Genomic DNA, 17,059 nt, shown 5'->3' with positions numbered 1-17,059 from the left:
TATACATTAGTTATATAGGTCTTAAAAAGTGACTTGTGAACTACTGTATATGGTGCAAAATGTGCAATTCACATTGCAAAAAGTACTTACGGGTCTGAAAATGTTTATTAGAGTCTAATAAGTAAATAATAAAAGTATAACAGTTAACCAATGAAAGGTTTGTCTGTTATCGTTAAAAGAACTTAACTAAAACATCTGCACTATACAATAGTTATATAGCCTATAGGTCCTAAAAAGTGCCTTGTGAACTATATGGTGCAAAATGTTTAATTCACATTGCAACAAGTTCTAACGGGTCTCAAAATGTTTATTATAGTCTAATAAGTAAATAATAAAAGTATAACAGTCAACCAATGAAAGGTTTGTCTGTTATCGTTAGAAGAACTTAACTAAAACATTTGCACTATACATTAGTTATATAGGTCCTAAAAAGTGCCTTGTGAACTATATGGTGCCAAATGTTTAATTCACATTGCAAAAAGTTCTAACGGGTCTCAAAATGTTTATTAGAGTCTAATAAGTAAATAATAAAAGTATAACAGTTAACCAATAAAAGGTTTGTCTGTTATCGTTAAAAGAACTTAACTAAAACATTTGCACTATACAATAGTTATATAGCCTATAGGTCCTAAAAATGCCTTGTGAACTATATGGTGCAAAATGTTTAATTCACATTGCAACAAGTTCTAACGGGTCTCAAAATGTTTATTATAGTCTAATAAGTAAATAATAAAAGTATAACAGTAAACCAATGAAAGGTTTGTCTGTTATCGTTAGAAGAACTTAACTAAAACATTTGCACTATACATTAGTTATATAGGTCCTAAAAAGTGCCTTGTGAACTATATGGTGCCAAATGTTTAATTCACATTGCAAAAAGTTCTAACGGGTCTCAAAATGTTTATTAGAGTCTAATAAGTAAATAATAAAAGTATAACAGTTAACCAATAAAAGGTTTGTCTGTTATCGTTAAAAGAACATAACTAAAACATTTGCACTATACATTAGTTATATAGGTCTTAAAAAGTGACTTGTGAACTACTGTATATGGTGCAAAATGTGCAATTCACATTGCAAAAAGTACTTACGGGTCTGAAAATGTTTATTAGAGTCTAATAAGTAAATAATAAAAGTATAACAGTTAACCAATAAAAGGTTTGTCTGTTATCGTTAAAAGAACTTAACTAAAACATTTGCATTATACAATAGTTATATAGCCTATAGGTCCTAAAAAGTGCCTTGTGAACTATATGGTGCAAAATGTTTAATTCACATTGCAACAAGTTCTAACGGGTCTCAAAATGTTTATTAGAGTCTAATAAGTAAATAATAAACGTATAACAGTCAACCAATGAAAGGTTTGTCTGTTATCGTTAGAAGAACTTAACTAAAACATTTGCACTATACATTAGTTATATAGGTGTTAAAAAGGGACTTGTGAACTACTGTATATGGTGCAAAATGTTTAATTCACATTGCAAACAGTTCTAACATGTCTGAAAATGTTTATTAGAGTCTAATAATTAAATAATAAAAGTATAACAATCAACCAATGAAAATTTTCTCTGTTATCGTTAAAAGAACTTAACTAAAACATTTGCACTATACATTAGTTATATAGGTCTTAAAAAGTGACTTGTGAACTATTTTATATGGTGCCAAATGTTTAATTCACATTGCAAACAGTTCTAACATGTCTGAAAATGTTTATTAGAGTCTAATAATTAAATAATAAAAGTATAACAATCAACCAATGAAAATTTTCTCTGTTATCGTTAAAAGAACTTAACTAAAACATTTGCACTATACATTAGTTATATAGGTCCTAAAACGTGCCTTGTGAACTATATGGTGCCAAATGTGCAATTCACATTGCAAAACGTTTTAACGGGTCTCAAAACGTTTATTATAGTCTAATAAGTAAATAATAAAAGTATAACAGTCAACCAATGAAAGGTTTGTCTGTTATCGTTAAAAGAACTTAACTAAAACATTTGCACTATACATTAGTTATATAGGTCCTAAAAAGTGCCTTGTGAACTATATGGTGCCAAATGTTTAATTCACATTGCAAAAAGTTCTAACGGGTCTCAAAATGTTTATTAGAGTCTAATAAGTAAATAATAAAAGTATAACAGTTAACCAATAAAAAGTTTGTCTGTTATCGTTAAAAGAACTTAACTAAAACATTTGCACTATACAATAGTTATATAGCCTATAGGTCCTAAAAAGTGCCTTGTGAACTATATGGTGCAAAATGTTTAATTCACATTGCAACAAGTTCTAACGGGTCTCAAAATGTTTATTATAGTCTAATAAGTAAATAATAAAAGTATAACAGTAAACCAATGAAAGGTTTGTCTGTTATCGTTAGAAGAACTTAACTAAAACATTTGCACTATACATTAGTTATATAGGTCTTAAAAAGTGACTTGTGAACTACTGTATATGGTGCAAAATGTGCAATTCACATTGCAAAAAGTACTTACGGGTCTGAAAATGTTTATTAGAGTCTAATAAGTAAATAATAAAAGTATAACAGTTAACCAATAAAAGGTTTGTCTGTTATCGTTAAAAGAACTTAACTAAAACATCTGCACTATACAATAGTTATATAGCCTGTAGGTCCTAAAAAGTGCCTTGTGAACTATATGGTGCAAAATGTTTAATTCACATTGCAACAAGTTCTAACGTGTCTCAAAATGTTTATTATAGTCTAATAAGTAAATAATAAAAGTATAACAGTCAACCAATGAAAGGTTTGTCTGTTATCGTTAGAAGAACTTAACTAAAACATTTGCACTATACATTAGTTATATAGGTCCTAAAAAGTGCCTTGTGAACTATATGGTGCCAAATGTTTAATTCACATTGCAAAAAGTTCTAACGGGTCTCAAAATGTTTATTAGAGTCTAATAAGTAAATAATAAAAGTATAACAGTTAACCAATAAAAGGTTTGTCTGTTATCGTTAAAAGAACATAACTAAAACATTTGCACTATACATTAGTTATATAGGTCTTAAAAAGTGACTTGTGAACTACTGTATATGGTGCAAAATGTGCAATTCACATTGCAAAAAGTACTTACGGGTCTGAAAATGTTTATTAGAGTCTAATAAGTAAATAATAAAAGTATAACAGTTAACCAATAAAAGGTTTGTCTGTTATCGTTAAAAGAACTTAACTAAAACATTTGCATTATACAATAGTTATATAGCCTATAGGTCCTAAAAAGTGCCTTGTGAACTATATGGTGCAAAATGTTTAATTCACATTGCAACAAGTTCTAACGGGTCTCAAAATGTTTATTAGAGTCTAATAAGTAAATAATAAAAGTATAACAGTCAACCAATGAAAGGTTTGTCTGATATCGTTAGAAGAACTTAACTAAAACATTTGCACTATACATTAGTTATATAGGTGTTAAAAAGGGACTTGTGAACTACTGTATATGGTGCAAAATGTTTAATTCACATTGCAAACAGTTCTAACATGTCTGAAAATGTTTATTAGAGTCTAATAATTAAATAATAAAAGTATAACAATCAACCAATGAAAATTTTCTCTGTTATCGTTAAAAGAACTTAACTAAAACATTTGCACTATACATTAGTTATATAGGTCTTAAAAAGTGACTTGTGAACTATTTTATATGGTGCCAAATGTTTAATTCACATTGCAAAAAGTTCTAACGGGTCTCAAAATGTTTATTATAGTCTAATAAGTAAATAATAAAAGTATAACAGTCAACCAATGAAAGGTTTGTCTGTTATCGTTAAAAGAACTTAACTAAAACATTTGCACTATACATTAGTTATATAGGTTCTAAAAAGTGACTTGTGAACTACTATTTATGGTGCAAAATGTTTAATTCACATTGCAAAAAGTTCTTACGGGTCTCAAAATGTTTATTATAGTCTAATAAGTAAATAATAAAAGTATAACAGTAAACCAATGAAAGGTTTGTCTGTTATCGTTAAAAGAACTTAACTAAAACATTTGCACTATACATTAGTTATATAGGTCCTAAAACGTGCCTTGTGAACTATATGGTGCAAAATGTGCAATTCACATTGCAAAACGTTTTAACGGGTCTCAAAACGTTTATTATAGTCTAATAAGTAAATAATAAAAGTATAACAGTCAACCAATGAAAGGTTTGTCTGTTATCGTTAAAAGAACTTAACTAAAACATTTGCACTATACATTAGTTATATAGGTCCTAAAAAGTGCCTTGTGAACTATATGGTGCCAAATGTTTAATTCACATTGCAAAAAGTTCTAACGGGTCTCAAAATGTTTATTAGAGTCTAATAAGTAAATAATAAAAGTATAACAGTTAACCAATAAAAAGTTTGTCTGTTATCGTTAAAAGAACTTAACTAAAACATTTGCACTATACAATAGTTATATAGCCTATAGGTCCTAAAAAGTGCCTTGTGAACTATATGGTGCAAAATGTTTAATTCACATTGCAACAAGTTCTAACGGGTCTCAAAATGTTTATTATAGTCTAATAAGTAAATAATAAAAGTATAACAGTAAACCAATGAAAGGTTTGTCTGTTATCGTTAGAAGAACTTAACTAAAACATTTGCACTATACATTAGTTATATAGGTCTTAAAAAGTGACTTGTGAACTACTGTATATGGTGCAAAATGTGCAATTCACATTGCAAAAAGTACTTACGGGTCTGAAAATGTTTATTAGAGTCTAATAAGTAAATAATAAAAGTATAACAGTTAACCAATAAAAGGTTTGTCTGTTATCGTTAAAAGAACTTAACTAAAACATCTGCACTATACAATAGTTATATAGCCTATAGGTCCTAAAAAGTGCCTTGTGAACTATATGGTGCAAAATGTTTAATTCACATTGCAACAAGTTCTAACGTGTCTCAAAATGTTTATTATAGTCTAATAAGTAAATAATAAAAGTATAACAGTCAACCAATGAAAGGTTTGTCTGTTATCGTTAAAAGAACTTAACTAAAACATTTGCACTATACATTAGTTATATAGGTCCTAAAAAGTGCCTTGTGAACTATATGGTGCCAAATGTTTAATTCACATTGCAAAAAGTTCTAACGGGTCTCAAAATGTTTATTAGAGTCTCATAAGTAAATAATAAAAGTATAACAGTTAACCAATAAAAAGTTTGTCTGTTATCGTTAAAAGAACTTAACTAAAACATTTGCACTATACAATAGTTATATAGCCTGTAGGTTCTAAAAAGTGCCTTGTGAACTATATGGTGCAAAATGTTTAATTCACATTGCAACAAGTTCTAACGGGTCTCAAAATGTTTATTATAGTCTAATAAGTAAATAATAAAAGTATAACAGTAAACCAATGAAAGGTTTGTCTGTTATCGTTAGAAGAACTTAACTAAAACATTTGCACTATACATTAGTTATATAGGTCCTAAAAAGTGCCTTGTGAACTATATGGTGCCAAATGTTTAATTCACATTGCAAAAAGTTCTAACGGGTCTCAAAATGTTTATTAGAGTCTAATAAGTAAATAATAAAAGTATAACAGTTAACCAATAAAAGGTTTGTCTGTTATCGTTAAAAGAACTTAACTAAAACATTTGCACTATACATTAGTTATATAGGTTCTAAAAAGTGACTTGTGAACTACTGAATATGGTGCAAAATGTGCAATTCACATTGCAAAAAGTACTTACGGGTCTGAAAATGTTTATTAGAGTCTAATAAGTAAATAATAAAAGTATAACAGTTAACCAATAAAAGGTTTGTCTGTTATCGTTAAAAGAACTTAACTAAAACATTTGCATTATACAATAGTTATATAGCCTATAGGTCCTAAAAAGTGCCTTGTGAACTATATGGTGCAAAATGTTTAATTCACATTGCAACAAGTTCTAACGGGTCTCAAAATGTTTATTATAGTCTAATAAGTAAATAATAAAAGTATAACAGTCAACCAATAAAAGGTTTGTCTGTTATCGTTAGAAGAACTTAACTAAAACATTTGCACTATACATTAGTTATATAGGTGTTAAAAAGGGACTTGTGAACTACTGTATATGGTGCAAAATGTTTAATTCACATTGCAAACAGTTCTAACATGTCTGAAAATGTTTATTAGAGTCTAATAATTAAATAATAAAAGTATAACAGTCAACCAATGAAAATTTTCTCTGTTATCGTTAAAAGAACTTAACTAAAACATTTGCACTATACATTAGTTATATAGGTCTTAAAAAGTGACTTGTGAACTATTTTATATGGTGCCAAATGTTTAATTCACATTGCAAAAAGTTCTAACGGGTCTCAAAATGTTTATTATAGTCTAATAAGTAAATAATAAAAGTATAACAGTCAACCAATGAAAGGTTTGTCTGTTATCGTTAAAAGAACTTAACTAAAACATTTGCACTATACATTAGTTATATAGGTTCTAAAAAGTGACTTGTGAACTACTATTTATGGTGCAAAATGTTTAATTCACATTGCAAAAAGTTCTTACGGGTCTCAAAATGTTTATTATAGTCTAATAAGTAAATAATAAAAGTATAACAGTAAACCAATGAAAGGTTTGTCTGTTATCGTTAAAAGAACTTAACTAAAACATTTGCACTATACATTAGTTATATAGGTCCTAAAACGTGCCTTGTGAACTATATGGTGCAAAATGTGCAATTCACATTGCAAAACGTTTTAACGGGTCTCAAAACGTTTATTATAGTCTAATAAGTAAATAATAAAAGTATAACAGTCAACCAATGAAAGGTTTGTCTGTTATCGTTAAAAGAACTTAACTAAAACATTTGCACTATACATTAGTTTTATAGGTCCTAAAACGCGACTTGTGAACTACTGCATATGGTGCAAAATGTTTAATTCACATTGCAAAAAGTTCTTACGGGTCTCAAAATGTTTATTATAGTCTAATAAGTAAATAATAAAAGTATAACAGTAAACCAATGAAAGGTTTCTCTGTTATCGTTAAAAGAACATAACTAAAACATTTGCACTATACATTAGTTATATAGGTCTTAAAAAGTGACTTGTGAACTACTGTATATGGTGCAAAATGTGCAATTCACATTGCAAAAAGTACTTACGGGTCTGAAAATGTTTATTAGAGTCTAATAAGTAAATAATAAAAGTATAACAGTTAACCAATGAAAGGTTTGTCTGTTATCGTTAAAAGAACTTAACTAAAACATCTGCACTATACAATAGTTATATAGCCTATAGGTCCTAAAAAGTGCCTTGTGAAATATATGGTGCAAAATGTTTAATTCACATTGCAACAAGTTCTAACGGGTCTCAAAATGTTTATTATAGTCTAATAAGTAAATAATAAAAGTATAACAGTCAACCAATGAAAGGTTTGTCTGTTATCGTTAGAAGAACTTAACTAAAACATTTGCACTATACATTAGTTATATAGGTCCTAAAAAGTGCCTTGTGAACTATATGGTGCCAAATGTTTAATTCACATTGCAAAAAGTTCTAACGGGTCTCAAAATGTTTATTAGAGTCTAATAAGTAAATAATAAAAGTATAACAGTTAACCAATAAAAGGTTTGTCTGTTATCGTTAAAACAACTTAACTAAAACATTTGCACTATACAATAGTTATATAGCCTATAGGTCCTAAAAAGTGCCTTGTGAACTATATGGTGCAAAATGTTTAATTCACATTGCAACAAGTTCTAACGGGTCTCAAAATGTTTATTATAGTCTAATAAGTAAATAATAAAATTATAACAGTAAACCAATGAAAGGTTTGTCTGTTATCGTTAGAAGAACTTAACTAAAACATTTGCACTATACATTAGTTATATAGGTCCTAAAAAGTGCCTTGTGAACTATATGGTGCCAAATGTTTAATTCACATTGCAAAAAGTTCTAACGGGTCTCAAAATGTTTATTAGAGTCTAATAAGTAAATAATAAAAGTATAACAGTTAACCAATAAAAGGTTTGTCTGTTATCGTTAAAAGAACATAACTAAAACATTTGCACTATACAATAGTTATATAGCCTATAGGTCCTAAAAAGTGCCTTGTGAACTATATGGTGCAAAATGTTTAATTCACATTGCAACAAGTTCTAACGGGTCTCAAAATGTTTATTATAGTCTAATAAGTAAATAATAAAAGTATAACAGTAAACCAATGAAAGGTTTGTCTGTTATCGTTAGAAGAACTTAACTAAAACATTTGCACTATACATTAGTTATATAGGTCTTAAAAAGTGACTTGTGAACTACTGTATATGGTGCAAAATGTGCAATTCACATTGCAAAAAGTACTTACGGGTCTGAAAATGTTTATTAGAGTCTAATAAGTAAATAATAAAAGTATAACAGTTAACCAATAAAAGGTTTGTCTGTTATCGTTAAAAGAACTTAACTAAAACATCTGCACTATACAATAGTTATATAGCCTATAGGTCCTAAAAAGTGCCTTGTGAACTATATGGTGCAAAATGTTTAATTCACATTGCAACAAGTTCTAACGTGTCTCAAAATGTTTATTATAGTCTAATAAGTAAATAATAAAAGTATAACAGTCAACCAATGAAAGGTTTGTCTGTTATCGTTAAAAGAACTTAACTAAAACATTTGCACTATACATTAGTTATATAGGTCCTAAAAAGTGCCTTGTGAACTATATGGTGCCAAATGTTTAATTCACATTGCAAAAAGTTCTAACGGGTCTCAAAATGTTTATTAGAGTCTCATAAGTAAATAATAAAAGTATAACAGTTAACCAATAAAAAGTTTGTCTGTTATCGTTAAAAGAACTTAACTAAAACATTTGCACTATACAATAGTTATATAGCCTGTAGGTTCTAAAAAGTGCCTTGTGAACTATATGGTGCAAAATGTTTAATTCACATTGCAACAAGTTCTAACGGGTCTCAAAATGTTTATTATAGTCTAATAAGTAAATAATAAAAGTATAACAGTAAACCAATGAAAGGTTTGTCTGTTATCGTTAGAAGAACTTAACTAAAACATTTGCACTATACATTAGTTATATAGGTCCTAAAAAGTGCCTTGTGAACTATATGGTGCCAAATGTTTAATTCACATTGCAAAAAGTTCTAACGGGTCTCAAAATGTTTATTAGAGTCTAATAAGTAAATAATAAAAGTATAACAGTTAACCAATAAAAGGTTTGTCTGTTATCGTTAAAAGAACTTAACTAAAACATTTGCACTATACATTAGTTATATAGGTTCTAAAAAGTGACTTGTGAACTACTGAATATGGTGCAAAATGTGCAATTCACATTGCAAAAAGTACTTACGGGTCTGAAAATGTTTATTAGAGTCTAATAAGTAAATAATAAAAGTATAACAGTTAACCAATAAAAGGTTTGTCTGTTATCGTTAAAAGAACTTAACTAAAACATTTGCATTATACAATAGTTATATAGCCTATAGGTCCTAAAAAGTGCCTTGTGAACTATATGGTGCAAAATGTTTAATTCACATTGCAACAAGTTCTAACGGGTCTCAAAATGTTTATTATAGTCTAATAAGTAAATAATAAAAGTATAACAGTCAACCAATAAAAGGTTTGTCTGTTATCGTTAGAAGAACTTAACTAAAACATTTGCACTATACATTAGTTATATAGGTGTTAAAAAGGGACTTGTGAACTACTGTATATGGTGCAAAATGTTTAATTCACATTGCAAACAGTTCTAACATGTCTGAAAATGTTTATTAGAGTCTAATAATTAAATAATAAAAGTATAACAGTCAACCAATGAAAATTTTCTCTGTTATCGTTAAAAGAACTTAACTAAAACATTTGCACTATACATTAGTTATATAGGTCTTAAAAAGTGACTTGTGAACTATTTTATATGGTGCCAAATGTTTAATTCACATTGCAAAAAGTTCTAACGGGTCTCAAAATGTTTATTATAGTCTAATAAGTAAATAATAAAAGTATAACAGTCAACCAATGAAAGGTTTGTCTGTTATCGTTAAAAGAACTTAACTAAAACATTTGCACTATACATTAGTTATATAGGTTCTAAAAAGTGACTTGTGAACTACTATTTATGGTGCAAAATGTTTAATTCACATTGCAAAAAGTTCTTACGGGTCTCAAAATGTTTATTATAGTCTAATAAGTAAATAATAAAAGTATAACAGTAAACCAATGAAAGGTTTGTCTGTTATCGTTAAAAGAACTTAACTAAAACATTTGCACTATACATTAGTTATATAGGTCCTAAAACGTGCCTTGTGAACTATATGGTGCAAAATGTGCAATTCACATTGCAAAACGTTTTAACGGGTCTCAAAACGTTTATTATAGTCTAATAAGTAAATAATAAAAGTATAACAGTCAACCAATGAAAGGTTTGTCTGTTATCGTTAAAAGAACTTAACTAAAACATTTGCACTATACATTAGTTTTATAGGTCCTAAAACGCGACTTGTGAACTACTGCATATGGTGCAAAATGTTTAATTCACATTGCAAAAAGTTCTTACGGGTCTCAAAATGTTTATTATAGTCTAATAAGTAAATAATAAAAGTATAACAGTAAACCAATGAAAGGTTTCTCTGTTATCGTTAAAAGAACATAACTAAAACATTTGCACTATACATTAGTTATATAGGTCTTAAAAAGTGACTTGTGAACTACTGTATATGGTGCAAAATGTGCAATTCACATTGCAAAAAGTACTTACGGGTCTGAAAATGTTTATTAGAGTCTAATAAGTAAATAATAAAAGTATAACAGTTAACCAATGAAAGGTTTGTCTGTTATCGTTAAAAGAACTTAACTAAAACATCTGCACTATACAATAGTTATATAGCCTATAGGTCCTAAAAAGTGCCTTGTGAACTATATGGTGCAAAATGTTTAATTCACATTGCAACAAGTTCTAACGGGTCTCAAAATGTTTATTATAGTCTAATAAGTAAATAATAAAAGTATAACAGTCAACCAATGAAAGGTTTGTCTGTTATCGTTAGAAGAACTTAACTAAAACATTTGCACTATACATTAGTTATATAGGTCCTAAAAAGTGCCTTGTGAACTATATGGTGCCAAATGTTTAATTCACATTGCAAAAAGTTCTAACGGGTCTCAAAATGTTTATTAGAGTCTAATAAGTAAATAATAAAAGTATAACAGTTAACCAATAAAAGGTTTGTCTGTTATCGTTAAAACAACTTAACTAAAACATTTGCACTATACAATAGTTATATAGCCTATAGGTCCTAAAAAGTGCCTTGTGAACTATATGGTGCAAAATGTTTAATTCACATTGCAACAAGTTCTAACGGGTCTCAAAATGTTTATTATAGTCTAATAAGTAAATAATAAAATTATAACAGTAAACCAATGAAAGGTTTGTCTGTTATCGTTAGAAGAACTTAACTAAAACATTTGCACTATACATTAGTTATATAGGTCCTAAAAAGTGCCTTGTGAACTATATGGTGCCAAATGTTTAATTCACATTGCAAAAAGTTCTAACGGGTCTCAAAATGTTTATTAGAGTCTAATAAGTAAATAATAAAAGTATAACAGTTAACCAATAAAAGGTTTGTCTGTTATCGTTAAAAGAACATAACTAAAACATTTGCACTATACATTAGTTATATAGGTCTTAAAAAGTGACTTGTGAACTACTGTATATGGTGCAAAATGTGCAATTCACATTGCAAAAAGTACTTACGGGTCTGAAAATGTTTATTAGAGTCTAATAAGTAAATAATAAAAGTATAACAGTTAACCAATAAAAGGTTTGTCTGTTATCGTTAAAAGAACTTAACTAAAACATTTGCATTATACAATAGTTATATAGCCTATAGGTCCTAAAAAGTGCCTTGTGAACTATATGGTGCAAAATGTTTAATTCACATTGCAACAAGTTCTAACGGGTCTCAAAATGTTTATTAGAGTCTAATAAGTAAATAATAAAAGTATAACAGTCAACCAATGAAAGGTTTGTCTGTTATCGTTAGAAGAACTTAACTAAAACATTTGCACTATACATTAGTTATATAGGTGTTAAAAAGGGACTTGTGAACTACTGTATATGGTGCAAAATGTTTAATTCACATTGCAAACAGTTCTAACATGTCTGAAAATGTTTATTAGAGTCTAATAATTAAATAATAAAAGTATAACAATCAACCAATGAAAATTTTCTCTGTTATCGTTAAAAGAACTTAACTAAAACATTTGCACTATACATTAGTTATATAGGTCTTAAAAAGTGACTTGTGAACTATTTTATATGGTGCCAAATGTTTAATTCACATTGCAAAAAGTTCTAACGGGTCTGAAAATGTTTATTATAGTCTAATAAGTAAATAATAAAAGTATAACAGTCAACCAATGAAAGGTTTGTCTGTTATCGTTAAAAGAACTTAACTAAAACATTTGCACTATACATTAGTTATATAGGTTCTAAAAAGTGACTTGTGAACTACTATTTATGGTGCAAAATGTTTAATTCACATTGCAAAAAGTTCTAACGGGTCTCAAAATGTTTATTAGAGTCTAATAAGTAAATAATAAAAGTATAACAGTTAACCAATAAAAAGTTTGTCTGTTATCGTTAAAAGAACTTAACTAAAACATTTGCACTATACAATAGTTATATAGCCTATAGGTCCTAAAAAGTGCCTTGTGAACTATATGGTGCAAAATGTTTAATTCACATTGCAACAAGTTCTAACGGGTCTCAAAATGTTTATTATAGTCTAATAAGTAAATAATAAAAGTATAACAGTAAACCAATGAAAGGTTTGTCTGTTATCGTTAGAAGAACTTAACTAAAACATTTGCACTATACATTAGTTATATAGGTCCTAAAAAGTGCCTTGTGAACTATATGGTGCCAAAGTTTAATTCACATTGCAAAAAGTTCTAACGGGTCTCAAAATTTTAATTAGAATCTAATAAGCAAATAATAAAAGTATAACAGTTAACCAATAAAAGGTTCGTCTGTTATCGTTAAAAGAACTTAACTAAAACATTTGCACTATACATTAGTTATATAGGTCCTAAAAAGTGCCTTGTGAACTATATGGTGCCAAATGTGCAATTCACATTGCAAAAAGTTCTAACGGGTCTCCAAATGTTTATTAGAGTCTAATAAGTAAATACTAAAAGTATAACAGTTAACCAATAAAAGGTTTGTCTGTTATCGTTAAAATAACTTAACTAAAGAATTTGCACTATACATTAGTTATATAGGTCCTAAAAAGTGCCTTGTGAACTATATGGTGCCAAATGTTTAATTCACATTGCAAAAAGTTCTAACGGGTCTCAAAATGTTTATTAGAGTCTAATAAGTAAATAATAAAAGTATAACAGTTAACCAATAAAAGGTTTGTCTGTTATCGTTAAAAGAACTTAACTAAAACATTTGCACTATACATTAGTTATATAGGTCTTAAAAAGTGACTTGTGAACTACTGTATATGGTGCAAAATGTGCAATTCACATTGCAAAAAGTACTTACGGGTCTGAAAATGTTTATTAGAGTCTAATAAGTAAATAATAAAAGTATAACAGTTAACCAATAAAAGGTTTGTCTGTTATCGTTAAAAGAACTTAACTAAAACATTTGCATTATACAATAGTTATATAGCCTATAGGTCCTAAAAAGTGCCTTGTGAACTATATGGTGCAAAATGTTTAATTCACATTGCAACAAGTTCTAACGGGTCTCAAAATGTTTATTATAGTCTAATAAGTAAATAATAAAAGTATAACAGTCAACCAATGAAAGGTTTGTCTGTTATCGTTAGAAGAACTTAACTAAAACATTTGCACTATACATTAGTTATATAGGTGTTAAAAAGGGACTTGTGAACTACTGTATATGGTGCAAAATGTTTAATTCACATTGCAAACAGTTCTAACATGTCTGAAAATGTTTATTAGAGTCTAATAATTAAATAATAAAAGTATAACAGTCAACCAATGAAAATTTTCTCTGTTATCGTTAAAAGAACTTAACTAAAACATTTGCACTATACATTAGTTATATAGGTTCTAAAAAGTGACTTGTGAACTACTATTTATGGTGCAAAATGTTTAATTCACATTGCAAAAAGTTCTTACGGGTCTCAAAATGTTTATTATAGTCTAATAAGTAAATAATAAAAGTATAACAGTAAACCAATGAAAGGTTTGTCTGTTATCGTTAAAAGAACTTAACTAAAACATTTGCACTATACATTAGTTATATAGGTCCTAAAAAGTGCCTTGTGAACTATATGGTGCAAAATGTGCAATTCACATTGCAAAACGTTTTAACGGGTCTCAAAACGTTTATTATAGTCTAATAAGTAAATAATAAAAGTATAACAGTCAACCAATGAAAGGTTTGTCTGTTATCGTTAAAAGAACTTAACTAAAACATTTGCACTATACATTAGTTTTATAGGTCCTAAAACGCGACTTGTGAACTACTGCATATGGTGCAAAATGTTTAATTCACATTGCAAAAAGTTCTTACGGGTCTCAAAATGTTTATTATAGTCTAATAAGTAAATAATAAAAGTATAACAGTAAACCAATGAAAGGTTTCTCTGTTATCGTTAAAAGAACATAACTAAAACATTTGCACTATACATTAGTTATATAGGTCTTAAAAAGTGACTTGTGAACTACTGTATATGGTGCAAAATGTGCAATTCACATTGCAAAAAGTACTTACGGGTCTGAAAATGTTTATTAGAGTCTAATAAGTAAATAATAAAAGTATAACAGTTAACCAATGAAAGGTTTGTCTGTTATCGTTAAAAGAACTTAACTAAAACATCTGCACTATACAATAGTTATATAGCCTATAGGTCCTAAAAAGTGCCTTGTGAACTATATGGTGCAAAATGTTTAATTCACATTGCAACAAGTTCTAACGGGTCTCAAAATGTTTATTATAGTCTAATAAGTAAATAATAAAAGTATAACAGTCAACCAATGAAAGGTTTGTCTGTTATCGTTAGAAGAACTTAACTAAAACATTTGCACTATACATTAGTTATATAGGTCCTAAAAAGTGCCTTGTGAACTATATGGTGCCAAATGTTTAATTCACATTGCAAAAAGTTCTAACGGGTCTCAAAATGTTTATTAGAGTCTAATAAGTAAATAATAAAAGTATAACAGTTAACCAATAAAAGGTTTGTCTGTTATCGTTAAAAGAACTTAACTAAAACATTTGCACTATACAATAGTTATATAGCCTATAGGTCCTAAAAAGTGCCTTGTGAACTATATGGTGCAAAATGTTTAATTCACATTGCAACAAGTTCTAACGGGTCTCAAAATGTTTATTATAGTCTAATAAGTAAATAATAAAAGTATAACAGTAAACCAATGAAAGGTTTGTCTGTTATCGTTAGAAGAACTTAACTAAAACATTTGCACTATACATTAGTTATATAGGTCCTAAAAAGTGCCTTGTGAACTATATGGTGCCAAATGTTTAATTCACATTGCAAAAAGTTCTAACGGGTCTCAAAATGTTTATTATAGTCTAATAAGTAAATAATAAAAGTATAACAGTCAACCAATGAAAGGTTTGTCTGTTATCGTTAAAAGAACTTAACTAAAACATTTGCACTATACATTAGTTATATAGGTTCTAAAAAGTGACTTGTGAACTACTATTTATGGTGCAAAATGTTTAATTCACATTGCAAAAAGTTCTTACGGGTCTCAAAATGTTTATTATAGTCTAATAAGTAAATAATAAAAGTATAACAGTAAACCAATGAAAGGTTTGTCTGTTATCGTTAAAAGAACTTAACTAAAACATTTGCACTATACATTAGTTATATAGGTCCTAAAACGTGCCTTGTGAACTATATGGTGCAAAATGTGCAATTCACATTGCAAAACGTTTTAACGGGTCTCAAAACGTTTATTATAGTCTAATAAGTAAATAATAAAAGTATAACAGTCAACCAATGAAAGGTTTGTCTGTTATCGTTAAAAGAACTTAACTAAAACATTTGCACTATACATTAGTTTTATAGGTCCTAAAACGCGACTTGTGAACTACTGCATATGGTGCAAAATGTTTAATTCACATTGCAAAAAGTTCTTACGGGTCTCAAAATGTTTATTATAGTCTAATAAGTAAATAATAAAAGTATAACAGTAAACCAATGAAAGGTTTGTCTGTTATCGTTAAAAGAACATAACTAAAACATTTGCACTATACATTAGTTATATAGGTCTTAAAAAGTGACTTGTGAACTACTGTATATGGTGCAAAATGTGCAATTCACATTGCAAAAAGTACTTACGGGTCTGAAAATGTTTATTAGAGTCTAATAAGTAAATAATAAAAGTATAACAGTTAACCAATGAAAGGTTTGTCTGTTATCGTTAAAAGAACTTAACTAAAACATCTGCACTATACAATAGTTATATAGCCTATAGGTCCTAAAAAGTGCCTTGTGAACTATATGGTGCAAAATGTTTAATTCACATTGCAACAAGTTCTAACGGGTCTCAAAATGTTTATTATAGTCTAATAAGTAAATAATAAAAGTATAACAGTCAACCAATGAAAGGTTTGTCTGTTATCGTTAGAAGAACTTAACTAAAACATTTGCACTATACATTAGTTATATAGGTCCTAAAAAGTGCCTTGTGAACTATATGGTGCCAAATGTTTAATTCACATTGCAAAAAGTTCTAACGGGTCTCAAAATGTTTTTTAGAGTCTAATAAGTAAATAATAAAAGTATAACAGTTAACCAATAAAAGGTTTGTCTGTTATCGTTAAAAGAACTTAACTAAAACATTTGCACTATACAATAGTTATATAGCCTATAGGTCCTAAAAAGTGCCTTGTGAACTATATGGTGCAAAATGTTTAATTCACATTGCAACAAGTTCTAACGGGTCTCAAAATGTTTATTATAGTCTAATAAGTAAATAATAAAAGTATAACAGTAAACCAATGAAAGGTTTGTCTGTTATCGTTAGAAGAACTTAACTAAAACATTTGCACTATACATTAGTTATATAGGTCCTAAAAAGTGCCTTGTGAACTATATGGTGC

Source organism: Clavelina lepadiformis, chromosome 1 (assembly GCF_947623445.1).
Source record: "Clavelina lepadiformis chromosome 1, kaClaLepa1.1, whole genome shotgun sequence".
Classification (NCBI taxonomy): domain Eukaryota; kingdom Metazoa; phylum Chordata; class Ascidiacea; order Aplousobranchia; family Clavelinidae; genus Clavelina; species Clavelina lepadiformis.
This window is presented reverse-complemented; position numbering follows the sequence as displayed.